Source organism: Camelus ferus, chromosome 11 (assembly GCF_009834535.1).
Source record: "Camelus ferus isolate YT-003-E chromosome 11, BCGSAC_Cfer_1.0, whole genome shotgun sequence".
NCBI lineage: Eukaryota > Metazoa > Chordata > Mammalia > Artiodactyla > Camelidae > Camelus > Camelus ferus.
The window spans coordinates 76,523,039-76,548,166 of NC_045706.1; the positions used below are offsets into that span (position 1 = coordinate 76,523,039).

General features: G+C 44.7%; 1 protein-coding gene across 12 annotated transcripts in view; it reads left to right on the plus strand.

Moving 5' to 3' along the window:
- The window catches only part of CHRM3 (cholinergic receptor muscarinic 3), a 469,218-nt gene that overhangs the window by 422,082 nt on the left and 22,008 nt on the right, over positions 1–25,128 (plus strand). Inside the window, exon 1 of one of the 12 annotated variants that reach the window (XM_032491937.1) lies at positions 4,419–4,439. The exons of the other annotated variants lie outside the window; for them this stretch is intronic. The gene's annotated coding sequence lies outside the window, so the exon portion shown is untranslated. Of the gene's footprint in view, positions 1–4,418; positions 4,440–25,128 lie in introns of those variants that run through there. 12 annotated transcript variants of the gene reach the window in all.

Consider the following 25,128-nt stretch of genomic DNA (forward strand, 5'->3'; position numbering starts at 1 on the left):
GTGCTAAGGCAGGCGGGCAACTAGACAGTTGCGGTGCAGGTGGTTCCACCACGGCCACGTGAGACATCCAGGCTGGGCGCTCTGTGACTGCCCAGCAGAGGCACTGACCCAGCCTGAGGATGGCGGGGCTCCACCAGCATCTTTCTGGGCTTGGCCGGGTGACCCTGAAAGTTGAGGCAGGACTTTTCAGGGCTGGAGAGTGGCGAGTGCAGAGAAGCAGCAGGAGGAATGAATCCAGACTCTGAAACAGGAATCCTTAGACTTGAGTGTGCGTCAGAGTCCCTTGCAGGGCTGGTCTGACCCTCTGACTGTGGGTGTCACCCCCACCGTCCTGACTCAGCAGGCTGGCGTGGGGCCCAGGAGCCGTGCCCTTCTAACAAGCTCCCGAGGGACCCTGGTGCCCCTGGACCACTCCCGAGAGGCTTTAAACATCACAAGCCTCTGAAGGCCGTTCAAACTGGGCTTTGCTCTCCAGGTCTTATCAACTTGGTGTTCGTGGCCACGTGTTACCTCAGAAACCAGCTTTGTGTCGCTTACATTTCTTAAAGCATCCACAGGTCTGTCAGGCTTCCTTTCCTCAAGCTGGAAACTCCCTCAGCAAGTGAGCCGTGAAACATGAAGTTGAAAATCGGGCCCCGCAGGTCCAGGTACAGGGCTCTTGGCCGGCAGCCTGGGGAGAAGGGGGCAGAGCGCTGCCCCTTCCTCCTACCCTTCCACCCCTGAGAGGAGTCCTGCTGGGCCAGAGCAGGGACAGTCAACCACACGTCCCTCCTGGCTCACACACTGCTTCGTGTCCGGTCCCCCGGATCAATAAAAATCTCCCTTCCCAGTCTTGACAGCAGCACCAGGCACACTCGGATCATTGCGAAGGCACGATGATGCTGTTAGTTTGCACGGCCCTCCTCTCAGTTCGGAAGAGGCAGCAAGTTGCGGAAGCAGAGGGCAAGACAGTAGTGAAGGCAGCAGGCAAGTGCCCAGAATCCTGACCTGAGCCAGAAGGCAGTGCCGGCTGCTCAGAGCTGCCATGTCTACCAGGAACGTGGGAGGAGGGGACAGTGGAAGGGAAAAATGAAAGAGAGGAGGAGGGAATAAAGCTGATGTTCAGACTGATTGGGGCTCCACCGCAGATACGCCTGGCTGGTCATTAGCGTAACCACGCTGCCCGCAGTCACCTCCCCAAAGCTTCCTTGTCTGGAATCCAACAGAAAAATCCACATCTCCGGATTTTACCTTAATTTTCCCATGATTGTTTCCTGAGCCACTGAGTTGGAACTCACACCCAACCATCTGCTTCCTGTGCCCTTTGAGTAACTATTTAAGGGAAGTTGTTTGAGCTCCAGTTTTACCAAGGGAAGAAAACCTTTGATGGTTCTCCCTGCGAGACAGAAGGCCCATCTCTTGGTGGACCATTGGGGAAGTCCTGCAGCGGCAGAAGCCCAGAGGGACAGGAACACAAACTTCTGCGAAGGTACAGCTGGAGAACCACTCGCACCTCCACCGCCCTGTTCCACCTGTGACAGGACAGAAGCCTGTGGCGGGGAGACCACTTGCCCCTCGTCGCCTGCTGGTGAGCGCAGACGTGCTCCAGACGCTGGTGGTGCTGGCCGTTTGCTTCGCTTGTGTTCGCTAGTCGGGAGGTTTCCTGGTGATACCAGTCAAGGCTGCCCCCAACCCTTCAGCACTCACTGGGTCCCTCCTGCGTGTGGACGCCGTTCAGACTGCCTGCAGTAACTCACCGAGCCCCCACGCCGTCCTAGGAGGGCGGTGCTGGCGCCACATCGCTTCACCCTTCAGGGCGCTGAGGTCCCGGGAGAGCGTAACTTGCCGAAGTCTTTCCCAGCTTTAGTCTTTCACACCTTCATGCATCTTGGGGAAGAACTGAGACTAGCTCAGTTGCTAACTGGCGTGGGAGCAAACTGGAAGGAAAATGTAATGGATGCCAACTTTTAACCTGAAATGTGCACATCTTTATGGTGTGTCAGTCAGCCACAACAAGACCATGTGGCCTAGGGTTTCATAACGGGCCGTGAGCTCCTGGGAAGAAGGGTCCCGTGCAGCCCTTGAGCAGGGCAAGCTGGCTGCACCCACAGAGAAGCGTCTGATAAACCTAGAGTGCATCACAACTCACTGCTGCGTGGGTTTTCTGTCCAGGGAACGTGCGGCTTTGACGCTACTCTTTGCGATAGAAAGGATTCTCGTCAAGGTGACTTGAGGATGGTCTTGGCATAGTGGCCGAGGAAATGCATATCCACGTGTCCCTCTGCGTGGGATTTTTTCCCCTCTCCACACTGTCTCTCTTCCTCTCGGAAGGTAATCCGGGCTCGTATATATGGTGGCGACATTTAAAAAGCAACAAGAGATGACAAGCCTTGATGTGCCGTCACAGTCTAAGGTTCTGCTTCAGTCGTGTTTGCTACTAGGCCATTTGCCAGAGCAAGACATGAAGTCAGCCTGAATTCAAAGGATGGAAAACCAGTCCACCTTTAGATGAGAGGAAGGTAATTGCGAGTGTGGATACACGGAGGAGAACGTTTTGTGCCAATTTTGCAAACTACCACAATAGATCAATGGAGAGAAAAAGAGATATGGTTAAATTTGGGTGAGAAATCAAATCTGACCTGCTCTCTTCTTCTGAATGCTATGCATAAAACCCAAACTTTCATTTTATAAAGGTCAACCTTATGTAAGTATTAATTATTCAGTTGTACTGAGAAGTCAGATTAGCCTTAGAAAATTTCCTCCACATGCTTACTTCTTGATCAAAAGTTAAATCATTTCTATCCATGAATAGATACAATGATGAGCATAAAATGAAACAGAGTAAATGGAAGAGGGAGAGTCAATCTCTTTAATATATCTTTCAGAATTAATTACCATTTTTAGTGCAGTTACAAGCAGAACTGTAATAGCCTGACAAACTCCTCAGTATCATCAGGAAAAAGAACATTATACTTGAAAGAACAGTATAGAGGCAATTTTGAAAACAGAAAATATAAGTTAGTTTCCAGACAGATTCCCCATTCTGTGGAGGGACATAAAAAGGGAAAAATAAAGACATCTACTCAGACAAGACAGAAAAAAATTTCCCTTTTAAAAAAGATTTAATTATTTTCACAATACTTCATTCACTTAGAATTTTTATTCCAATGATGGCAAATCGACTTCCCTTACCCCATATAAATGTACAATTTTTAACACGTTTATTATGGTATGATTCCTGTACAGTAAACGACACATATTTGAGATGAACAATTTGGTGAGTATTGATAGATGTGTACACCATTGAAACCACCACCACAATCAAGATAATTAACATTTCCATCACTCCCCAAGAGATGCAAATTTCAAATTCCCAATTTATCCCTTCCCACCCGCTTTGCCCTCTTGTAACCATAAGTGTGTTCTCTATGTTTGTGAGTCTCTTTCTGTTTTGCAGGTAAGTTCATTTGTATCTTTTTTTTTAGATTCCACATGTAAGCGGTATCATACGGTATTTTTCTTTCTCTTTCTAGCTTATTTTATTTAGAATGACTATCTCCAGGTCCATCCATGTTGCTGCAAATGGCATTGTTTTGTTTTTTATGGCTGAGTAGTATTCCATTGTATAAATATACCACGACTTCTTTATCCAGTCATCCATCAGTGGACATTTGGGTTGTTTCCATGTCTTGGCTTTTGTAAATAGTGCTGCTATGAACATTGGGGTGCGTGTATCTTTTCGAATTATATTTTCATGTGTACAATAATTGTACACATGAAGATACAATTATTGATTGTTTTGAGCATTTTTTTATTATTATTTTTTTAATGGAGGGACTGGGGATTGAACCCAGGACCTTGTGCATGCATGCTAAGCAGGCACTCTACCGCTGAGCTGTACCCCCCACCCTCATGGGATGTTTCCTCTGTGGCTGAGGAGTGTGCCTGTGTCCAACCCTGTGGTCTAGGTTCTGTTGAAACATAAAATGGCAGCATTTAAGCAGGTGCTCCGTAGAGGAAGCGCCCCCCACGCTGACTCCTCGTTGTAAAGCGTGAAACAGTCTGTCTCGCCGAGAAGCGAGGCCTCCCCGCCCACAGGGCTGCCCCTCCCACCTGGTGTCTGAGTGTGTGTCGCACCGTTGCTTGCAGCCAGTAGGTACTCACTCAGTTCTCACTTGTCGAGCACATGAGTGAAGCTGCAGTGTGCGTAAAGCAGCGCAAGACGCCGCCCGCCTAGCGGGCCCGCCCTCTCGCCGCCCCACTCCCTACGTCCTTACCCCACCCCTTCTCTCTGGGTCTTTTTTTTTGAAGTATTACTGAAAGTGCTTCTCTTCTCTTAAAATGTTTCTAATGCAAATGAAAACACACTGAGGAAGCTAGAGCTCCGAAGGAAATACACTGATCATAAGAGACGAGAACCCCACCAACCAACACAGACATCAGCCTCTGCCTGACGGAAGGTCTGTTCTCACGACCTGCTCTCTCACTAACCGTGCCCGCTTTATGTGGTGCTAACCACAGCCCCAGAAAGGTGGGTCCCCTGCCGCTCCCCCGTGGGCTTGTGAATGGCACCTTGTCTGGAAAAGGGGTCTGTACAGATGGAATGGAGTTAGGGGCGTGTGGGGAGAAGGGCATCCCGGGTTATCTGTTTGGGTCCTAGGACCGGAGGCAGGGTCCTTATAGGAGACGCCAGAGCAGAGGACAAGAGGAGGCAGGGCAGAGGGACCCCGAGGCTGGAGACCAGGTGCAGCCACAGCCCAGGGAGGCCTGGAGGGAGGATGTGCAGGCCTGCCACTCCTTGATTGTGGACTTGTAACCACAGGGCTGTAGAGAGCACACCTAAATTGTGGTGATTTGTTGCTGGCCGCGGGAAGCTAATCCACTGCTACGTGATGCTTGTATTTAAATGCTTCATTTTGAGTCTGGTTTGGTTCAGCTCTTTTGTGTTAACAGGTATATAAAAGGTACGAAAAATAGCTCACCCCAGGCATCTTGAAATATCTTTTTCCTTCTCGTAAGTCTGGCCTCATGGTGTGTCTGTGCATGGAGATTAAGTCCAGCAGTTCTGTGGTGCTTACTAGTAAGTTTTTTTTTTTTTTCATTTTATCACTCTTGATTTCCAAATGTGAAGTCGATAGGATGAACATTAAGGGTACTCTTTGTTATAAAGGAGCTGTGTTACTGATTCCTGCCGACCAAGATCCATGCTACGTTTGGTTGGTTGGTTGGTTGGTTTCTCGTATTTTTTTCAAATTGAAGTCGGTTTTCCCCTGTGTTAAACACACACGCCTTGAAGTTTGTCAGATACCCCTCACGGCCTTAGGAGGCTGAACTGGTGGGAAAGGTGCGGAGTGAATTCTTGTTCGGTGGCTGGTAGAGACCAGAGCGTGTTTAGCCGCCAACAGCAGGTGTCTTGGAGATGGAAGGCATGAACTGCGAGTCTGTCTCGTGGCCAAGGAGCTTGCAGTCTAACTGCCTGTGTAGAATTGGATGATAAGCACTGGGGTTGGGGAGGTGACTGAAAGAAATGCCTGCAGAGGATTTTTAGAGCTCCTGGAGAAATTGTAAACCTGCAGGTGCCTCAGAAGAAATGGAAAATAATTGCTATCCCTGAAGGACCCACCCCAGCCACCCAGTAATGGGGAGGGTCTTGCTTTTGTAAACAGGCGGGGTAGAAGACACGTGCCAGTCAGCCAGGACAGCGGCTCTCAAATGCCAGCATGCGTCAGAATTACCTGGAAGATGTGTGTATGTGACATCATTATTCTTCCCCTTTATTTTTAGAGTTTTCTGGACAATTTTCACATCTTTTCTTCCCCACTGACTTCAGGCACATTTCTTTTTCCAAGTTCAGAGCAACCACAGGATGGAAGAGGAAAACCTGCTTACATCTTGAGCAGGAGTGTGTTGAGACTGTAGGTGAGTTTAGGGATACTTGACATCTTTATACTACTTTTGTCTTGCTTTCTAAAACCAAAACATACACAATTTCTCCAGAAAAACATTTTCAAAAACTAGTACAACAGAGTGTGATGTGTCACAGCGGCACATGTGTGAGGTGTTACATGTAGACGTGTGGGAATGAGTAGAGGAGGGGCCCCCAGTCCGGCTCATGGCTGACTTCTGAATTAAAATTCATCTCCCATCAGCTCCTTGGTCCTAGTTCTGACCTCTGAAGCTACACAAAATGTGTTTTATTTATCTTCCTCCTGTGTGCTGAAAAAATTTTGGGGTCACTTTTAGGACTTCTCCCAGCTAAACATCACCATTTTCTTAAATAACATGATTTTCCAGAGTCTTCATCCATTTCTTTTCTTTTGTAGACATCAGCCTCTTAAATTGTGGTGCTCAGAATTTAATACAGTAGCTGTGAGGATTTAAGATTTGCAGTTTCAAGAATTTGCGTGAAGTTTCATGACCAAATTTGTTCTTGAGGCACAAACTTGAATCGCGTAGGCTTAACTGGAGGATGGATGGAGGAATGGAGAAACAACATTCATTTACCCATCAGTCCGTTCATTCCACAAATACTTCATTGGCATTTGTGCAGGAATCATTCCTGAGTGAGTCTAGCTGGTCTTCAGTCATCTGCATGTGAGCCCAGCCTTACTGTTCTCTCTACTCTAAAGCACCCGTGCATCTTGTGAGGGAATTGGGTGAGGATTCTGTGTGAGGGTTCTGGAAGACTTGTTACATGCAGATTTCTGGGCCCCACCTCCAGAACTTTTGATACAGGAGGCCTGGGGTGGGGCCCAAAGTCTGCATGTCTGACCAGTGACGAGGTGCTACTTGTTCAGGGACCTCACTCTAGAACCCCTGGCGGAAGCCCCTCGGGGAGTGAGGTACAGACTCACCTAATTAAAGCCACTGGCTTGTTCACAGCCTTGCGGTCATTTCTTGTCCCCGAAATAGAATTACATTGCTTCTGTGCTGAAGCCCTCAGTATATTTTTAGAAGCAGGTAAGTTTATCTGGCGACAACTTGGGCACCAAACCATGGCTTTCTGCAGTGGGTACTCCTGCTTGGTGCCTCCTACGTACACACGGCGAGTAAGCCACAATCCTCTGTGCACGGGACACCTGCAGTGATTTTCCCTTACAAGCCGGCAGGCTCTCCTGAGCTCCCAGCAGACCCACTGTGACACTGAGGAGGGCGGCCCTCTCAGCTCAGTAGCTCCCTGCCCCGTGCGCTGGGTTAGGGTTGGTCCTGTGCCCTGCTCCAGCTCTGATCTGTCAGGTGGAGACCAGCCTCTCGCTAGGTTATCCAGGGGGTGCTAACTGCTGCACTCTTGAAGCTGCCTCCAAACAATCTTGTGAGCTCTCAGCGACCCGCAGAGCTCTGTGAAGATGTTCGGTCCTGTGCTGACTCCCCTGATTCCCATGAAGTAAGTGTGCCTTGTTTCAGGCCAGGGTGCCTCCCATGACGGTGACATTTCTCAGAAAGCAAGGAGGACGAGAACCACTCTTGATGCTTGTTGAGGCAGGAATGGAGCCTCAACAAGGAATGGACCCTCAGCCTCTGATCCATCTCCTCTCACCCCCAAGTCTGGTGAGAGGAGAGAGGAAAGTCTTGGGCTGCAGCTGCCGGCAGCCCAGAACTGATCTTGAGCCACGGGTGGCCCGCAGAGGAGGAGCCCCCTGCGAGGGGAGATGTGTGAAGGACCAGTGATATGACTTTGAGGATGAGGTATGCATCCTAATTTAAAATATCACAGGGAAGAAAAAATAGACATCCCCATGGAAACACTCGCTCAGGGCCAGCTCTTCTGCCTCATTATCATGTCTTGTTTAAATATTTCCCGGAGTCAGTTTAAACTTAATCTCTGTATGTCTTCTGTCCTTAGTGGCCATGGGTAGTGTTAACATCTGGTCAGAGGTTTTCTTTACATAAATTGCTTAATTGTGGCAGTTCCTTTGATTTCTGTATGTCAGCTTGTGCTTGCAAGACTTGCTAACATCACGTGAAAGTTTCACAAGCATTCATTTCCAGACCTGTAACGACAAATGTCAAGTCGGTGGAAGCACTCATTCCCTCAGGAGCCACAGTAGACCCCTGCCTGCAGCTGGTCACAGGGATGCTGTTGTGTTCCAGCTGGTCCCCAGCAAGCCTTCCTGGGCCTCTGTGCCCAACACTGGGCCAAATATGCCCCATAAATGTGATGTTTGCACATCCCAGTTTGCCCCTTTGTCCTCCTTAAAGGACTTGCTTATGTGACTCACAATGCATGGTGTTCCCTGCGTTCAGAGGTGGGCCCCTTACTGCTGGCTCTGCAGTGACTTCATTTAGCCAGAAGAGGGAGCTCACTCTTCCTTTTTCCTTTTTTCTCCCCCTTTTTGATGTGATCATTTGATGGTAAACAGTGGGAACTCATGCATTCTCAATTTTAAATGCTGATTACAACTTCAGAAGTCTAATTCTTTGGAATACATTATACCTGGGCGAGCTGAATTTCCTTCCTCATGGCATCAGAATTTCCAGCCATTCTATTTGCATCTGTTTGTCGAGAAGTTTTTGAGGAGACTTTCGTTATCTCTAAATATTTGAACACACATATTGAGTTAGTTATATGCAGAGATTTTAAAGCTCTCGGCATCTCAATCATAACCAGTTCATCTCAGTTTTATTATAATCAGGAGAAAATTTACTGTGAATCTAATAAAGAAAAACCTCAAGTCCTCTTACGTTACACAGGGCCCATGGGGAGGAAGAGTGAGGGCGTTTTATAGTCATAATTTTCTGTTCATTTTGTTAAAGGAAGACAGCACATTTAGAGAAGCTCCAGTCTCCACAAAGCCTGTGTCCGCCCCTGACGGGGATAGACTGAAATTCAGGTTTTAGAAAAAGCCTCTTCTTTGGCAGCCTGTGTTCAGAGTTGAAAAGTTTTCTTGCTGTTGAGGTTGCAGTGTTGGTGTCGTTGTGGAGTTTTTCTCTGGAGACGGATGCTTTCTGACACTCACATGTCGCTGGGAGTAGCAATGAAAAATAGACTACATAAAGCGATCTGTCCTGATCCGTGTCAATGCCGTCACGGAGAAACCAAGCAGTGTGTTAATCAGCTCTCCCAAACAATGAAGTTCCATCCGTAGCTTCCCACAGACAGGTTTCCTAACGGGCAGGCTCAGCAGAGGGGTGCGGTGATGTCCGTGCTGCTTTCCAGCCCACGTCTCCTGCCCAGAGGTCTTGGGGCACTTCAGTGTGGTACCGAGTCCAAGGTTGTACTGCTCACCGCACGACAGGTGACAGAACTGATTCTGCCCTGGGCCGTGTTGTCATGGGCTGAAATCAGTCTTTCAGCCCTAGGACACGCTTGGGACATGCGTGCAGCCCCCAGCGGGGGGTGATGTTCTGTGTGGAATCACTCCCATCATGAAGACTTTAAAATCATGTGACCCTGGGGGTTGGCAGTTTGCTAGAAGAATTCCTTTGGTGAATCTTGGCCCCTCCGTTAATACACCATCACAGGTGTATTAATCCTGTGATGCGTCCGGTGCATGGTACCAGCCACTGGGAGACACAGCTAACGGTCCTGTTGACTGCAGAGGGAGACCTCTTGCCTTCATGTCTCACCCGCTGAGTTACGTGCGCCTCATACGTTATCCCAGGAGAGAGAAGCACAAGCCTGGCCTCGAGGTGAGGTCTGCCCGGTAGCTTAGGGGCACGCCTGAAGTTGACAGGTGCCGTCGGTTGTGTCTGGTCCCCCCAGGTCATCCGCTGCTGGCCTGTGTGTGCACATGAGCCCCGTCCCTCGGCCCTGGGGAGCTTAGAGGCAGGTGGTAAGACACAGTACTTCTGAACTCACCAGGGCAGGGTTCTCACACGTCAGGCAGGACCCCTGGGTGAGGCCCGAGCGGCCCATGCCCTCTCACTCTCAGGAAGTGCAGACTCCTTCTAAAACTAACCCTGGGCACCAAGCCACAGCGTTCGACCTGAGGTTCCTTTCTGTTTGTTTGCATTCATAAACCCAAGTATAATTTTCCCTTTTCTGCCTGAATGCATCTTTTATTTTATTGATTTCACACTTTCAGGGTTCAATTTTCATCCATGTTCCCCTTGCATTTTCAAATAAGGATTCTCACTGTTTTGTTGGACCAGTTCAGCTTTCTTCCTTTGCCTCTTTGTTTTTAATCCCAAGGAGCCAGAATTAATAGTGATGTGAGCTTTCGTTTCCATGTGGGTTCAGGAAGTTCAAAACAAGAGATCATTGTTTTCCAATATTTAATTATACAGACTGTGCCAAAATATACATTTTTATTATTGTTTCACTTCGATTCTCACAGTTTCTATTCTCACTGTTTCATTTTAAGAGATAGGTAGTACTTTCAATAAAACAGTCTTTTTTATACTTGATTATCGTATTTAAAGAATTGAATTTCCATTTTATTGTTTAATCAAAAACTCCAAATGCCCTTGGAGTTTAGTGTTTTAAGAGTTAAGTTTCCAATACTTCATCAGAATCCTTTCATATTTATTCACTTTGTTATCGAGTCTAGACTCGTTCTGCTCACCACACGACAGGCCAGTGCATTGGGAGACGAGGTGCTGGGGAAGGAAAGCCAGCAGACCGAGAAGATGGGGGCCTGATGTCCTGGAGACCATCCTCCCCAAGTCTGAGCTCAGGCTCCTTGTATGCTGAAAAGCGGAGGGGGGTGTGCTTGTTGCAGACGTCTTGGTGTCGGAATCCTTTGTTCTTGCAGCTGCCCACACGGGTCAGGTCACGGTGTTCCGTGAACCTCCAGCAAGACAGGTGCTTTTTTCTGTTCTGCAACTTTTTATCTCTATATGAATAGGAAGCTGTGGTAACCCTTAAAGGTTAGAACCTTTAGACTGAGCTCTCCTGTATATTTCAGGCTCCAGGCAGCATTCTCTTATGGAAGGTGCAGAACCAGCAGGACTCAGCCCAGGAAACAGAGCACAGGGTTAGAGCTAAAGGAGCAGATCTAATATGGAGTCAGGTTTGCTTTTCTCTGTTATAATTTGTTTCACTTTCTACACAGTTTTGTGATGCAGGTCAGGTAGTCAATGGCTAGCTCTTCTAAACACTGGTAAACTGAGACCTGGGCCTTCAACTCCTTACTAAAATACAGTAGAGCCTGCGGGGAATGAGTCTGGAAACCGGCCATCTTATTTTTTAAAGGATGTTAAGGATTTCCATTGGCTGCACAGAGGCTGAGCTTTGCAATATTTCACTTAAGAGAAAGAATGTTCAGCAAACACAGTGTCCCATGCACTTTCCTGCCCCAAACATTCCACCTGAGTCAAGGATAAGGCATCCCAGCATGACTCTTCAACTCTCCCCCTTAATGTTTGGGGTTCCTGGTAAAGCATGTGTGCCACAAACTTACTTGCATTGAATGAGAAAGCCGACCATGATGTGTTGTGAAATGAAAAAAAGCAAACTAGAGAACATAACATACATCTTCGGTTGTTTGGGAGCAGAATTTGGGGTCAGACAGCCTTGCTTCACATCTTAACTTTGCAACTTAGGGGCTGTGTGCCCGGCTCAGTCACTTAAACCTCTCTGCACCTCCGTTTTCTCTTCTGGACTTTCAGTAAAACACTGCACGCACAGGCTTGTTCTGCTGATTAAAAGACACGTGCAGCTGACAGTCAGCTGTGTGGACTCAGCCCCCTGCTGCACCAGTTTCTTCCAGTTTCTGGCGCGAAGGCTAGTAGTCCTCACCTCGCATGATTATCATGAGAATGAAATGCGTTAACGTGGGCGATCACTTAGAGAAGATGCCGACCCAGGAGCAGGAGGAGAAAGGAAACGGGAGGACAGCCCTGCAGCTCCCTGAGGGCACCGTGGTGTTTGTTCTCAGAGTCATAAAAAAAAAAAAAAAAAAAAAACTTGGAAAGTATGTCCCTGGAAGGACGAAAGAAATCAAAATAAAATCATGGGGTCTTGTTTTTTATTTGTTTGTTTAATTAATTAATTTATTTATGTATTTATTTTTACTGAGTTATAGTCGGTTACAGTGTGTTCAGTTTCTGGCGTGCAGCACAGTGTCCCCAGTCATGCATACGCATACATATATTTGTTTCATGCTCTTATTTATTAAAGGTTATTACAAGATACTGAATATAGTTCCTGTACTACACAGAGGAGATTTGTTTTTTATCTATTTTTATACATAGTGGTTAACATTTGCAAATCTCAAACTCCCAAATTTTTCCATTCCCACCCCCTTTCCCCAGTAACTATAAGATTGTTTTCTATGTCTGCAAGCCTGGCATCTTGTTTTCATTTCTGTAGTTTCCTGTCCTCCCCACCATGCTTTTAAATCTGTTCGCCATGTATGCAATTCTTTGCTGAGTCTCTAAAGCCATCTTACTAGGTTTTTTTCCTATGACTGGTGAGGTTTCCCACTTGGCACTCTGTCTCCGTGCCCCCCTCCTCCAGTGCGTCCTCTTCTGCGGTAGAGTTCCTGTTGCTCTTCCAAGGTGTTGAGAGGAATCACAAGTACTGTGTCTTTTTCCTGCCTGGTTTGCTTTTATAAGAAACATTGAACATTTGTGAATAAACCATATTTATCAAATGTCAGTCCGCGAACTTGTTGTCTACTGAGGAGCCACTTCATTTTAAATCAGTTAGGGATTCTAGAATCAGTTAGAATCAGTTAGGGATTCCAAGAATGACTTGGAAACTAAAAAGAGAGAGAGGGAGGGAGGGAGGGGAGAGAGGGAAAGAAGGAAGGAAGGAAGGAAGGAAAAAGAAAGACAATGAAAGGAAGAAACATAAGCCTTTGACACTGTCCCCAAGAGATCTACAACCTAACAGTAAAATGAAAACACCTGTATACACCAAGTAACATTTCAAATACCTAAAAACAAGGAATGGCTCAGATGGCTGCCAGTGCAGGTGGCCACCTCCCCGTGGCCACGCTGCTGGCGTGTCCCAGGGAGCCCAGTTATGGGCGTGAGGATGGAGCAGGAGAGGAGGGGCCCCCGCACAGAAAGCACCTCGTGAGTGACAGCACTTGTATCGGAGGCTCTACCTGTCAGGTCACTTAGTCTGCTTAACATCCACACGGCATTACTGTATTTACTAGTCTTCATCGTCCAGTGTGGAGACTGGGGGCCTGACAGCTAGGACAACTCACCGAATGTGCCCCAGCTGGTCAACAGTGACCTGGGTCTTGATCCCGGACTGTCACCTTGCAGGACACTGCTAGTACCTTCAGGTTACGCGACAAGTGTTCAGGGTGTGAGGTCGAAGGTACGTTCAGGGGCAACGAAGAGTGAGTACAGAATGTGTGTGTCACGTGAGGCTTGTTTTTCCAGAAGACACTCTGTGTGTGTTATGCCAGTTAGCAGGTGAACCTTGGAAGAGGGGGGAGGGTGTTTGAGAGCCTGTCTGTCTTTCCTGGAGGTGGAGGAGGCTGGAGCCACCCCTGGACGATGGCCTGGCTCTCAGGAGGTGCTCCTCATTCCCGGCCCCACATTCCTCCTGTCCTGGGAGGTGGGTTCCCTGAGCTCTGTCTCTCCTTGGGCGAGTCTCAGCCAGATGTCACCATGTTGCTTGCAAAGGCTGTCCCCTCCACTCGGGGGAGCCTGGAGTTGTGTTCCTCCACCTCACACAGTAGCCTCGCTTTTGCTTCCTCCACTGCAGTGATCTTACTTAGGTGACACCGTCTCCAGTGAGTGCTTCGCAGACGGCAGGAACTCTGGCCCAGACTGAGGCCTGCGTGACCACACTCACACGCACTGACCATCTGAATTAAACATTGAAGGCTTAATTAAGTGAATGTCAGATGTGTCCTTGGGGGAGGGAGGAGGGTGTGATTGCCAGAGAAATTAAATGTGAGCTGATTCTTGAAGAGACTTAGCGTGTGCCAGGACAGTTCCCAGAATTTCCGGGCAAATGGAATGTGGTGCCTTTCCCTGAATCTCTCTTCTCTCTCTTTACGCTAACGTTTCTCAGCTTCAGCACGCCTGATTCCTTAGGCCAGGTAATTCTTTGTTGGAAGGGTCGGTCCTGTGCATCGTGGGGTGTTTGTCCACATCCCTGGCCTCTAAATAGAGGTGTCAGTAGCACATTCTCCCCAGACTGTGCCAGGAAATGCCCCGACACGGGCAAGTGTCCCCCGGGGGAAAGTCACCCAGGCTGGGAACTCAACCCCACAAATGTTTTAATACGCAACAAGTTTAGTTCTTGTGAGCCTCGAAAAGTGCCAGCCAAAAAAGATCAAACAATCATAGAAAATTCTTAAATTATTCTTATCATTTCTGAGAAACCATCGTGAACTGGTCAGATGGTCCCGAGTGCTTTCTGCAGGCTCTGCGCAATCCTCAAGCATGATGATCCTCATTTTACAGATGAGGGAGAAGGGTCAGAGGGCTCAGTTTGCCCACGTGGCAGCATCCCAACGTTCCCTGGCCCTAGTGCGCCGCTGGGGCTCTTAGGCCGTTTTCTGTGCCTCAGGCTGATTTTAAAGGAAATCAGATGTATGGACTACGTCCAGACGCCAGAAGAAATGCTCTGATAAATATGGACCTTGAAAAAACTCGTAACTGGTCCATCTTAAAGTAATAAGGCATCTATATTGAGCTGAAAGAACTTTCTTCCCAGGTGTCCTTTCAGTACATACACAATCGCGTCAAGATCTTCAGTCCAGATGACTGCGCTAGGAGATTTCTAGAACGTTCTACAATTACATTAGCTCTCTGAGAGCATTGCAAGTGCACCGTCTTCTAAATAAATCACCATGAATTTGCAGAATGCTGAAGAAATACTGGCTGTGTCAGAGGTTTGCGGTAGAACGGAGCCCAGCGGCAGAACAGGACCGCAGGGAAAGGGTGGGCCCCGGTGGGCGGCGCACCCTCTGAGGTGTTTGCAGGGAGCTGCTCCACCTGCTTTCACTTCCTGCCACTTCGCTGGACATTCCAGTCGCAAAGCTTTTAGGCTTGGGAGTGCTGAGGCAGAGACTCATTAGTCCGTTTGGCCTTGCTTTTGAGGGAAAACCATGTTATTTCAGCAGCAACTGCTCTGCGTAGACAGTCCCGATGCAAGTACTTTTCCAGGCAGCCTCATTTTGTCGTCAGATTGAATACAGCCTCTGACAGGCAGCAGCCCAGGCAGGCAGCGTGATGCATCAACTTTTTGAAAACAAGCTTTCTCCTTTTCAAATGGAATTCCGCTCCAGTTTTGGCTCCTGGGATGTTCTGTTCGCCCCGGGAGCAACTGCACCATATTAGGGCACGTCTGTCCTCCTCGCCGCTCGAAATGAATCACACGCGCAAGGTTCACGGAGTCTGATTCTGACTCGCGCGCCTCAGAAGGTTGGATTCCCTTTAAAGACGTGTGGGATGCCCGGGGATCGTGTTGACCCGGTTTGATGTCCTCCTGGGGCTGCAGCGCTGAGCTGAGCTTTGTCGCCAGACGGGCTGTTCCCGGGTCGGCCCTGCCCCCTAGTGGTTGTCGGCGGCACTCCCGTCCCCTTAGTTGTCACTGTCAGGAGCTGTGAGGGAAAACGCGGAGACCAGCGGAAGGGGCAGGTCCCAGAGACCTAAAACCAGCCCCGCAGCGAGATGCACGCTGGGTTCCAGACACAGAAGAAGCCCAGTGTGGTCACTGTAAAGATACGTTTTTTGTTTTGTTTTGTTTTTTTAATTACTTTTTTTTGAGATATAGTCATTTTACAATGTTGTGTCAATTTCCAGTGTAGAGCACAATTTTTTCAGTTACATATGAACATACATATATTCATTTTCACATTCTTTTTCACTGTGAGCTACCACAAGATCTTGTATATATTTCCCTCTGCTATACAGTATAATCTTGTTTATCTATTCTGCATATGCCTGTCAATATCTACAAATTTTGAGCACCCAGTCTGTCCCTTCCCACCCTCCTCCACCTTGGGAACCACAAGCTTGTATTCTATGTCTGAGTCTTTCTGTTTTGTATTTATGTTCTTTTTTTTTTTAGATTCCACATATGAGCGATCTCATATGGTATTTTTTTTCCTCTTTCTGGCTTACTTCACTTAGAATGATATTCTCCAGGGACATCCATGTTGCTGCAAATGGTGTTATGTTGTCGTCTTTTTATGGCTGAATGGTATTCCGTTGTATAAATATACCACATCTTCTCTTTTTTTTTTTTCTTAAACTTTTTTTTATTGAGTTATAGTCATTTCACATCTTCTTTATCCAGTCATTTGTCGATGGACATTTAGGCTGTTTCCATGTCTTGGCTATTGTCAATAGTGCAGCTATGAACATTGGGGTGCAGGTGTCTTTTTGAGGTAGGATTCCTTCTGGATATATGCCCAGGAGTGGGATTCCTGGGTCATACGGTAAGTCTATTCCTAGTCTTTTGAGGACTCTCCATACTGTTTTCCACAATGGCTGCACCAAACTGCATTCCCACAAGCAGTGTAGGAGGATTCCCTTTTCTCCACAGCCTCTCCAGCATTTGTCATTTGTGGACTTTTGAGTGATGGCCATTCTGACTGGTGTGAGGTGATACCTCATTGTAGTTTTGATTTGAATTTCTCTGATAATTAGTGATACTGAGCATTTTTTCATGTGCCTATTGATCATTCGTATGTCTTCCTTGGAGAATTGCTTGTTTGGGTCTTCTGCCCATTTTTGGTTTGGGTTGTTGGTTTTTTTCTTATTAAGTCATAGGGGCTGTTTATATATTCTGGAGATCAAGCCTTTGTCAGTTTCATCTTTTGCAAAAAGTTTCTCCCATTCCGTAGGTTGTCGTTTTGTTTTACTTATGGTTTCCTTTGCTGTGCGGAAGCTTGTAAGTTTCATTAGGTCCCATTTGTTTATTCTTGCTTTTATTTCTATTGCTTGGATAGACTGTTCTAGGAGAACATTTTTGAGATGTAGGTCAGATAATGTTTTGCCTATGTTTTCTTCTAGGAGGTTTATTGTATCTTGTCTTATGTTTAAGTCTTTGATCCATTTTGAGTTTATTTTTGTGTATGGTGTAAGGGAGTGTTCTAGCTTCACTGCTTTACATGCTGCTGTCCAGTTTTCCCAACCCCATTTGCTGAAGAAACTGTCTTTATTCCATTGTATGTTCTTGCCTCCTTTGTCGAAGATTAGTTGACCAAAAGTTTGTGGGTTCATTTCTGGGCTCTCTATTCTGTTCCATTGGTCCATGTGTCTGTTTTTGTACCAATACCATGCTGTCTTGGTGACTGTAGCTCTATAGTATTGTCTGAAGTCTGGGAGAGTTATTCCCCCAGGCTTTCTTTTTCTTCAGCAATGCTTTTGCAATTCTAGGTCTTTTGTGGTTCCATATAAATTTTATTATGATTTGTTCTAGTTCTGTGAAATATGTCCTGGGCAATTTGACAGGGATTGCATTAAATCTGTAGATTGCCTTGGGCAGTATGACCATTTTAACAATATTGATTCTTCCAATCAAGGATTATGGGATATCTTTCCAGTTTTTAAAGTCTTCTTTAATTTCCTTCGTCTGTGTTTTATAGTTCTCTGTGTATAACTCTTTCGTCTCCTTGGTTAGATTTATTCCTAGGTATTTTATTACTTTGGGTGCTATTTTAAAGGGGATTGTTTCTTTTCTTTCTTTTTCTGTTGATTCATCGTTAGTGTAAAGAAATGCAACTGATTTTTGAATGTTAATCTTGTAACGTGCTACCTTGCTGAATTCTTCGATTATTTCTAGTAGTTTTTGTGTGGATCTTTTAGGGTTTACTATATATAGCATCATGTCATCTACATATAGTGACACTTTTACCTCTTCTCTTCCAGTTTGGATCCCTTTTATTTCTCTCTCTTGCCTGACTGCTGTCGCTAGGACTTCCAGGACTAGGTTGAATAGGAGTGGTGAGAGTGGGCAGCCCTGTCTTGTCCCAGATTTTAGTGGGAAGCTTTTGAGTTTTTCACTGTTGAGTACTATGCTGGCTGTAGGTTTGTCATCTGTAGCTTTTATTATGCTGAGATATGTTCCCTCTATACCCACTTCGGTGAGAGTTTTTATCATAAATGGGTGTTGAATTTTATCAAATGCTTTTTCTGCATCTATTGAGATGATCATGTGGTTTTTGTCCTTTCTCTTCTTGATGTGAAGTATTACATTGATTTGCGTATGTTGAACCAGCCTTGTGTCCCTGGGATGAACCCCACTTGATCATGATGTATAATCTTTTTTATGTGCTGTTGGATTCTATTTGCTAATATTTTGGTGAGGATTTTTGTATCTATGTTCATCAGTGATATTGGTCTGTAATTCTCTTTTTTGGTAGTGTCTTTGCCTGGTTTTGGTATCAGGGTGTTGGTGGCTTCATAGAATGAGTTTGGGAGTATTCCCTCCTTTTCAGTCTTCTGGAAGAGTTTGGGAAGGACTGGTATGAGTTCTTCTTTGTATGTTTGGTAGAATTCCCCAGTGAAGCTGTCCGGTCCTGGACTTTTATTTGTAGGGAGGTTTTTTATTGCTAATTCGATTTCATTTGTAGTGATCGGTTTGTTCGAGTGGTCAGTTTTCTTCTTGATTCAGTCTTGGTGGACTGTATGTTTCTAGAGACTTGTCCCTCTCCTCTAGGTTATCTATGTTGCTTCCATATAGTTTTTCATAATATTCTCATATGATATTCTGTATTTCTATATTATTTGTTGTAACTTCTCCATTTTCCTTTCTTATTTTGCTTATTTGTGCTCTCTCTTTTTTCTTTTTTGTAAGTTTGGCAAGAGACTTGTTGATTTTATTTACCTGTTCAAAAACCCAGCTTTTGGTTTCATTGATTTTTTTCTATTATTTTTTAAATCTCTATTTTATTTATTTCCTCCCTGATCTTTATTATTTCCTTCCTTCTGCTGACTTTTGGATTTTTTTGCTCTTCTTTTTCTTATTTTTATAGCTGGTGGGTTAGATTGTTTATTTGAGATTGTTCTTCTTTTCTGAGGAAGGCCTGTATTGCTATAAACTTCCCTCTTAGCACTGCCTTTGCTGCGTCCCATAAATTTTGTGTGGTTGTGTTTTCATTTTCATTTATCTCAAGGTATTTTTTAATTCAACTTTGATTTCATCATTGACCCATTGGTTTTTTTGATAGCATGTGGTTTAATCTCCATACTTTCTTTTTTTTCCTCCTTTGTGTTTCTGTAGTTGATTTTTACTTTCATGGCATTGTGGTCAGTAAAGATGCTTGAGATAACTTCTGTCTTCTTAAAATTGTTGAGGCTTCTTTTGTGCCCAAGTACATGATCAATCCTAGAAAATGTTCCATGTGCACTTGAAAAGAATGTAGATCCTATTTGGGGGGGGGGGTGTAGTGCTCTGAAAATATCCACCAATTCTAATTTTTATGTTGTATCATTCAATTTCTCTGCTGCCTTATTTATTTTCTGTCTGGAAGATCTGCCTAGTGATGTTAATGCGATGTTAAAATCTCTGACAATGATTGTATTCCCATCAATATCCCCCTTTATATCTCTTAGTAATTGTTTTATGTACTTAGGTACTCCTATATTGGGTGCATATATATTAATGAGTGTAATATCCTCATCTTGTATCACTCCTTTAATCATTATAAAATGTCCTTCTTTATCTTTCTTTATGGCCTTTGTTTTAAAGTCTATTTTGTCTGAAATCAGTACTGCTACACCTGCTTTTCTGGCTTTTCCATTTGCATGGAATATCCTTTTCCATCCTTTCAGTCTCAATCTATATGTGTCCTTCTCCCTGAAGTGGGTCTCTTGTATGCCAGCATATTGAAGGTTCTTGCTTTATTATCCAGCCTGCCACTCTGTGTCTTTTGATTGGAGCATTTAGTCCGTTAACATTTACAGTAATTAATGATAGGTGTGTGTTTATTGCCATTTTGAACTTATTTTTGCAGTTGATTTGGTATTTCCTCTTTGTTCCTTTCTTCTTCCTTTTTTGGTTTGATAATTTTCCTTTGTATTATCTTGGATTTTATTTTGTTTTTGTGACTCATTTTGTTTTGTGACTTATTTTGTTTTTGTAAGTTTTTGGCTTGTGGTCTATTAACCCATTACTATAACTGTTTGTATTAAACAGATAATAATACAAGCTCAAACCCATACTACTGAGAACAAAATATTTTAAAAAGAAAAAAAAAAACATACAAAAAACCTCTATATTTTCTTGCTTCCCTCTCCCACTCTTAATGATTTAGATGTACTCTTTTACAATTTCATGTTTATTCTATTTGTAATTCATGGCAGTTATCACCTTTCCAGTTATGATTTTCTCATTTCTGTAGCGTCCTACTTCTTTTCTATTTAGAGTAGACCTTTCAATATTTCTTTTAGCATGGGTTTAGTGTTGCTAAACTCTTAGTTTTTGCTTCTCTGTGAAGTTCTTTATCTCTCCTTCTATTTTAAAGGATAACTTTGCTGGATAAAGTATCCTAGGCTGCATCTTTTATTCATTCAGGACTTTGAATATATCTTGCCACTCCCTTCTGGCCTGTAGTGTTTGTGTAGAGAAATCAGCTGAAAGCCTTATGGGGATTCCCTTGTAACTCACTCTTTGTTTTTCTCTTGATGCCTTTAGGATCATTTCTTTATCTTTAACGTTGGCCATCTTGATTGTAATATGTCTTGATGTGGGTCTGTTTGGGATATTCCTGTTTGGGACCCTCTGAGCCTCCTGTACTTGGATATCTGATTCCTTCTTTAGGTTTGGGAAGTTTTCAGTCATGATTTCTTCCAATACCTTTTCAATCCCCTTTGTTCTTTCTTCCCCTTCTGGAACCCCTATTATGCGTAGATTGGCACGCTTTGTTATCCCATAGGTCCCTTATATTTTTTTCATTGGTTTTTATTTGTTTTTCTCTCAGCTGTTCTGATTGGGTGTCTTTTCTGTTGTCCTGTCTTCTAGGTCACTTATTCGTTCCTCTGCATTATGTAGCCTGCTTTGTACAGCCTTTAGGTCAGCCCTCATCTCAGCAAATGAGTTTACCACTTCTACTTGGCCCTTCTTTATAGCTTCAATTTCATTTTTAATATATTTTATATCTCTAAACACTATCTCTTTTAGTTCCTTCAGTACTTTGAGCACTCCTTTTTTGAAATCTTGATCTAGTAGGCCATCAATGTCTATTTCCTTGATTGTTCTTTCAGGGGATTTCCCTTGTTCTTTTAATTCAGAGTGGTTCCTCTGCTTCTTCATCTTGCTGATATCTCTCTGGCACTGTGGCTTAAGGAGTATCAGTTATCTATTGCAGTCCTTAAGGAGTTTACTTATTTATCTGTCTAAAGCCTATGTAGGAATAAAACAGATTTGTGGCATCTTTGTCTTTTGAAGAGGGTGATGTTCTGTCGGAGTTCAGCAGGTTCTCTGGTTGGCTGGGTGGGTCCGTGGATGTGAGTTTTGGTGTATTTGTGAGAAAGGGTGAGCTACGAGCATCCTTCTACTCTGCCATCTTGGCCGATCTCTGGCAAGATACATCTGGTTTTTCTCCTGGCCCTTCATGATTAAAATAATGATAATAGAGGACAGTAGTTTACCCATTTACAGTCAGATCAGGCGGTTTACAAACTGAGAGCCCCAGTCCTTTTCTCAGAATAGGATGCCAGGGTGACTTAGAGGAAGTGAGCTTGTCTTCTTGGAATTCATCATTAAAGAAAGGCTTCATATTTATATTGGCCTCTTAGGTTTCTCTGAGCACTTTGACATGTTTTTCATATTGGGTATTTATACATGATTTTTAAATTTAAAAAGTTATCTATGTATTTTACAGATTTATAATCCCAGAAACCTTTTATTCCATAGCTAGGGGGAAGGGAGTAAATTTCTCATGACTGTCTTTCAATTTTCCCTAAACTTCGCATTCTTTCGCATTCTCAAATTGTTCTTTCATATTTTCTCTTTCAGTTTCTCATTTTAGATACTAATGAAAGATGTCAGTTTATCCACTGTGGTGACTTTCACACAGTGTTAACCATGATCTGCAATATATAATACACTTACATCACAGCTATATACTGAATGTGTGTGTGGTCTCCATAGTTCTGTGAAATGGTACTGACATTTTGTGCTGTGTGCTCTGATATGTCCTGTTCAATTATGCTTCTTTCCTTTTTTTTTTTTTTTTAACTTTTTTTTATTGAGTTATAGTCATTTTACAATGTTGTGTCAACCTTTTCTTTTTTATTCTCATGCTTGCCCACTACCTGGCTCCCGACTGAACATTTAGGGAAACTAAGCGAATCACTTTTGTTTGTGCTCCTAGATGTAATGTAGTGGAAATGGTCTGGGAAAATATACACTCAGAGATGAAATCGAGAAGCCAGAGAAAAAGAAAAATGCCATGTGATATCACTTATATGTGGAATCTAAAAAAAACACAAATGAACTTATTTACAAAACAAAGTCACAGACACAGAAAACAAACTTATGGTTACCCATGGGGGAAAGGGGGTGGGAAGGGATAAATTAGGAGTTTGAGATTTGCAGACACTGACTACTACATATAAAGTAAATAAAACAAGTTCCTTCTGTATAGCACAGGGAACTATATTCAGTATCTTACAGTAACCTGCAATGAAAAAGGATATGAAAATGAATATATGTATGTATATATGTCACTGAAGCACTGTGCTGTACACCAGAAACTGACGCAACATTGTAAACTGTCTATACTCTAATAAAAATAAAAAGCTACAACCTTCCTTACCTAAGTAAGTACTAGGGATGTAGTGTACAACATGATAAAAATAATTAGCACTGATCTACGTTACATATGAAAGTTTTTAGAGAGTAAATCCCAAGAGTTCTCATAACAAGAAAACATATTTCTATTTCTTTGATTTTGTGTCTGTATGAGATGATGGGTGTTCGCAAACTTACTGTGATGATCGCTTCATGATGTACGTAGGTCATACCATGATGCTGTACACCTTACACTGACACAGTGCTGTATGTCAGTTGTATCTCAGTAAAACTGGATGAAAACAGTTTTTTAAAAACAACAACAAAAACAAAACAGAGGAAAAGCAAGGTTGCCTTTAGCTCTCGCCACCAACGTGAGTCCATTCAGTGAGCATCGACTGTGAACTCCCTGACTTAAAGCATCTGACTCTGCAGGGTGCCGAGTCAGGACGAAGAAGAGTCTGGAGAGCAGAAGTGGCAGCCTTGTCTCAGGAAGGCACCTCAGACAGGAGGTGTTGGTCCAGGTGCATCACGGTTCTCCCTGGGTCTCACTGAGAACCCCTGATTCTCAGGAAGCTGCATATTGCTCACCAGACAATGGCTAAATGTGAAGAAAGACATTAAGTGACTGTCATGTCCAGTGGGGACTTTTAGATTTTTTTTTCTCATCACGAGGAGAATTTTTTTCTTTTGTTGTACTGATAGGAGATGATGGATGTCAACTCAACCTACTGTAATCATTTCACGATGTATGTAAATCAGACTGTCATGCTGTGCACCGTGAAATTAAATGGTGATATATGTTAATTATTTCTCAACAGCACTGGACAAAAAAGACGGGTACAATTTTTTTTCAAATATCATGTTTGCTAACATGTTACTATCACTAATCATATATGATTTGTCTTCTTAAAGATCGTAGGATTTTTTGTAATTTGTCTTTAAATTTTTTATTGAAGTACAGTCATTTACTGTGTGTCAATTTCTGGTGCACAGCACGGTGTTTCAGTCATACATGTACATACATGTACTCCTTTCCGTGTTCTTGATTGAAGTCCCAGGGGCCTTGTGCTCAGTTCTTGTGTCACCGTACTGTGTGCCCATGAGATGTCAGCTGTCCAGCCTCCAGAGCTGGAGGGTCCTTTTCCTGAGATGTTCCTGGCACAGCCACAGGGGCCCAAGGAGTAGGTTACGGAAGGTGTCTCAGGTACTGATACACGAGTGAAGTTTGGAGAGGGGCCTCCGGCTCCTGGCTGCATGGGGACAACCCTTATTAGGCCAAGCTGGGCACAGCCTTGCTGTGATTAGACTGGGGAGCACCAGAGCCATCCCCAACTTGGGCTGTTCTGGGTGGCAGCTGGGTTCCCTGCTCAGGGTCTCACAAAGCTGGGATCAAGTCTGCTTCCAAGTGTGTTCAGAGCATCTGAGCTTCCCCCGGCCACCCCTTGGACCAAGCAGCTGCCACCTCTGGGCACTGGATGGGAAGGACTCAGGCCCAGATGTCCTTTGAGCTCTGCTTCCCCCTTCAGCTCCTTGTTTAGAACCGACGTTAGGGTGGAGTCTGTCCTGGTGACTGTCACCAGGGTCTTCCCACATCCCTCTGGCTTCAGAAACTTGGTTTCTAACCATTTGGGACATTGCAGGTTAGGCTGATGTCCTCTGTCCTTCACCCACAGTCCTCACGATCTTCCTAAGACATCACTGCTGGTACCCGATTTGCATGCATCTCTCTATTCCATTATGGTCATTTAAACGTGCAAACATTTATATGAGGCATATGCTATTGTCGTAGGTGTTTTATTATTGTCTAAATCATACCACCTCACAGCCGTCACCTCATAGCTTGTTTTTCCGACTCGACAAGATGTTTTTAGAACTCTCTAGGTCAGCAGAGACAGATGCACAGACCTGCAGGGTCTGCTGTGGAGGCTCCCCGTGACGTGATACCAGCTCCCTCCAGCCCCCCCCCCCCCGCCAGCTGAGCACCCTTAGTTTTCCTGACTTCTCTCATGACGGCAGGTGCTCACCACACATGCTGATGCGCATCTCCTGTGTCTGTGTAAATCCAAGAAGTTCCAGAGGACAGACACCTAGACAGTAGTTTGCTGGCTCATGACGTCTGTACCTTTCAGTGTGATAGATTCTGCTGGGCCTCCTTTCTGTAGTTCTTGCCTCAGTGTCTTCAGTCTCCTCATGGTGAAGAGCTTTCTCATTTGCCAAATGTCTCGGCCGGCCCTCTGTCGCTGGATGCTCAAAGATCTGCGTGTTGCAGCTCAGAAGACAGTGTCTCTAATGCTCTGCCTCTACCAGAGGGTTTAATTTATCCTGTAAAAAGCGAAAATTGCGCATGTTCTGCTTTCTTTCTCCCTGTGTTTCTGCAGTAACCACCCAACCCCGAGGACGTGAGAGCTGGCGTTGCTGGAGGGGAGGCGACATATCAGTTAGGGCTGCAGAGTTACCCTCCCACAGCTGGAGAGTAGCTGGTGGTGTGCCAGGCTGTTTGCTTGTTTTTCTTGTATGAGAACACTTGACATGAGACCTGTCATCTT